Source organism: Babylonia areolata, chromosome 15 (assembly GCF_041734735.1).
Source record: "Babylonia areolata isolate BAREFJ2019XMU chromosome 15, ASM4173473v1, whole genome shotgun sequence".
NCBI classification, from domain to species: Eukaryota; Metazoa; Mollusca; class Gastropoda; order Neogastropoda; family Buccinidae; genus Babylonia; species Babylonia areolata.
In genome coordinates, this window is record NC_134890.1 from 35677970 (window position 1) to 35681694 (window position 3725).

A 3725-nucleotide genomic window follows, 5' to 3' on the forward strand; every position below is an offset into this window, starting at 1 on the left:
CTGAACTATCAGTGTGTTGATCGGTGAAGATTTTGATTGCTTACGTTATAATTCGTTTCGAAATTTATTGAAGCATTTACCTGCGACAGGAAAAGAGCGAAAAGGAAAAGACGATCGCTTTTTCAGTGTATGCTTTATGATCCTTAAATTTCTTTCAACATACGCCAACGGCCATACCACGTTGAATACACCCGGTTCTCGTCCGATCACCGAAGTTAACCAACGCCGGGCCCGATTAGTACTTGGATGGGTGACCGCCTGGGAACACCGGGTGCTGTTGGCAACCTTTTTACATTTTTATTTTTCCCAACTTTTTTGTTGTTTTTCTCTCTCCTGGGCTCTGCCATTTCTTTTTTTCCCCCACGATTTTCTCTCTCATTCATTTTCCTTTTCTTGTTTCGTGTCTTTCATTTCTACTCACCATGATAAGTTTACACTCTGGCGGTTAGGTCTTGTCACATGTGACTGCACATTTTCCTTTCATTTTTGCTTTTTTCTTTTAAGTCTACGTCCGCTGTACATGGTGATCATTGTACATGCACGACACTCAGTTCATCTGTCTTGCATAGTGCTTTCAGTGGGGGAAAAAAACGAAAAAAAAAAAACAGACGAAAAATACAAACGCATAATGAAACAGTAAATCCGTGGGAATCCTCCTTTACTCTCTTGTTCCTATGTGATTTTGATTTTTGTAGGGTAAATACACAGAGATATTAACCCCAAACTCCCCTCCCTGCAAGTGAAGAATAATGGGGGAGGTGATGGTGGCTGGAGGACAGCAGCACCTCAAGGGGAAAGACTCGTACGAAAGTACGATTACATCCTGTGAAGTTATGCCTCTTCGACATGCTGGGCCCTCGACCTCGTGGTTTCCACAATGTTTGGTCACTTCGATAGGATGTTTATTTGTCTGTCTGTCTGTCTGTCTGACTGTATGTCTGTCTGACTGTATGTCTGTCTGTCTGTCTGTCTGTCTGTCTGACTGTCTGTTGTCTGTCTGTCTGTCTGACTGTATGTCTGTCTGTCTGACTGTATGTCTGTCTGTCTGTCTGTCTGTCTGACTGTCTGTTTGTTTGTATGTTTGTCATTCTGACTAGATGTCAGTCTTTCATTGAAATTTTACTATGGAGGCAAGAGTGCCCATGGTGTGCACGGACACGAGTGGAAGACAAACGAAGATAACCTGAACTATCAGTGTGTTGATCGGTGAAGATTTTGATTACTTACGTTATAATTTGATTCGGAATTTATATATGCATTTACCTGTGACAGGAAAAGAGCGAAAAGGAAAAGACGATCGCTTTTTCAGTGTATGCTTTATGATCCTTAAATTTCTTTCAACAGAAGCCAATGGCCATACCACGTTGAATACACCGGTTCTCGTCCGATCACCGAAGTTAAGCCAACGTCGGGCCCCATTTGTACTTGGATGGGTGACCGCCTGGGAACAGCGGGTGCTGTTGGCAACCTTTTTACATTTTTATTTTTCCCAACTTTTTGGTTGTTGTTTTTCTCTCTCCTGGGCTCTGCCATTTCTTTTTTTCCCCCACGATTTTCTCTCTCATTCATTTTCCTTTTCTTGTTTCATGTCTTTCATTTCTACTCACCATGGTAAGTTTACACTCTGGCGGTTAGGTCTTGTCACATGTGACTGCACATTTTCCTTTCCTTTTTCCTTTTTTCTTTTAAGTCTACTTCCGCTGTACATGGTGATCATTGTACATGCACGACACTCAGTTCATCAATCTTGCATAGTGCTTTCAGTGAAAAAAACACACACACAAAAAAAGAAAAAAAAAACACTGAAAAATGCACACGCATAATGAAACAGTTAATCCGTGGGAATCCTCCTTTACTCTCTTGTTCCTATGTGATTTTGATTTTTGTAGGGTAAATACACAGAGATATTTACCCCAAACTCCCCTCCCTGCAAGTGAAGAATAGTGGGGGAGGTGATGGTGGCTGGAGGACAGCTGCACCTCAAGGGGAAAGACTCGTACGAAAGTACGATTACATCCTGTGAAGTTATGCCTCTTCGACATGCTGGGCCCTCGACCTCGTGGTTTCCAGAATATTTGGTCACTTCGATAGGATGTTTATTTGTCTGTCTGTCTGTCTGTCTGTCTGACTGTCTGTCTGTCTGACTGACTGTCTGTTTGTTTGTATGTTTGTCATTCTGACTAGATGTCAGTCATTCACTGAAATTTTACTATGGAGGCAAGAGTGCCCATGGTGTGCACGGACACGAGTGGAAGACAAACGAAGATAAGCTGAACTATCAGTGTGTTGATCGGTGAAGATTTTGATTACTCACGTTATAATTTGATTCGGAATTTATTTATGCATTTACCTGCGACAGGAAAAGAGCGAAAAGGAAAAGACGATCGCTTTTTCAGTGTATGCTTTATGATCCTTAAATTTCTCTCAGATGCCAACGGCCATACCACGTTGAATACACCGGTTCTCGTCCGATCACCGAAGTTAACCAACGTCGGGCCCCATTTGTACTTGGATGGGTGACCGCCTGGGAACACCGGGTGCTGTTGGCAACCTTTTTACATTTTTATTTTTCCCAACTTTTTGGTTGTTGTTTTTCTCTCTCCTGGGCTCTGCCATTTCGTTTTTCCCCCATGATTTTCTCTCTCATTCATTTTCCTTTTCTTGTTTCATGTCTTTCATTTCTACTCACCATGGTAAGTTTACACTCTGGCGGTTAGGTCTTGTCACATGTGACTGCACATTTTCCTTTCCTTTTTGCTTTTTTCTTTTAAGTCTACGTCCGCTGTACACGGTGATCATTGTACATGCACGACACTCAGTTCATCAATCTTGCATAGTGCTTTCAGTGAAAAAACACACACAAGAAAACGAAAAAAAAAAACACTGAAAAATGCACACGCATAATGAAACAGTTAATCCGTGGGAATCCTCCTTTACTCTCTTGTTCCTATTTGATTTTGATTTTTGTAGGGTAAATACACAGAGATATTTACCCCAAACTCCCCTCCCTGCAAGTGAAGAATAGTGGGGGAGGTGATGGTGGCTGGAGGACAGCAGCACCTCAAGGGGAAAGACTCGTACGAAAGTACGATTACATCCTGTGAAGTTATGCCTCTTCGACATGCTGGGCCCTCGACCTCGTGGTTTCGAGAATGTTTGGTCACTTCGATAGGATGTTTATTTGTTTGTCTTTTTGTCTGTCTGTATGTCTGACTGTTTGTATGTTTGTCATTCTGACTAGATGTCAGTCTTTCATTGAAATTTTACTATGGAGGCAAGAGTGCCCATGGTGTGCGCGGACACGAGTCGAAGACAAATGAAGATAACCTGAACTGGCGGTGAGGTCTTGTCACATGTGACTGCACATTTTCCTTTCCTTTTTTGACTCACTTGTGTAAACAAAGTTTTATTTATTTTTTTAGGGTTAGGGTTAGGTTAGGGTTAGGGGTTAGGGTTAGGGTTAGGGATAGGGTTAGGGTTAGGGTTTAGGGTTAGGGTTAGGGTTAGGGTTCCTTTAGGGTTAGGGTTAGGGTTAGGGTTAGGGTTAGGGTTAGGGTTAGGGTTAGGGTTAGGGTTAGGGTTAGGGTTAGGGTTAGGGTTAGGGTTAGGGTTAGGGTTAGGTTAGGGTTAGGGTTAGGGTTAGGGTTAGGGTTAGGGTTAGGGTTAGGGTTTAGGGTTAGGGTTAGGGTTAGGGTTAGGGTTAGGGTTAGGGTTAGGGTTTTAGG

The 3725-nt window shown here is 42.6% G+C and overlaps 3 non-coding genes across 3 annotated transcripts; all 3 read left to right on the plus strand.

The window, feature by feature from the left end:
* Positions 1-163: 163 nt before the first annotated feature.
* LOC143290616 (5S ribosomal RNA) lies at positions 164-283 on the plus strand. Its single transcript, XR_013056426.1, has one exon. It is a non-coding gene; the product is annotated as a 5S ribosomal RNA (ribosomal RNA).
* Positions 284-1346: 1063 nt separating this feature from the next.
* Positions 1347-1466, plus strand: LOC143290620 (5S ribosomal RNA). Its single transcript, XR_013056430.1, has one exon. It is a non-coding gene; the product is annotated as a 5S ribosomal RNA (ribosomal RNA).
* A 964-nt stretch (positions 1467-2430) lies between these two features.
* On the plus strand, positions 2431-2549 carry LOC143290619 (5S ribosomal RNA). Its single transcript, XR_013056429.1, has one exon. It is a non-coding gene; the product is annotated as a 5S ribosomal RNA (ribosomal RNA).
* The last annotated feature ends 1176 nt before the right edge of the window (positions 2550-3725 follow it).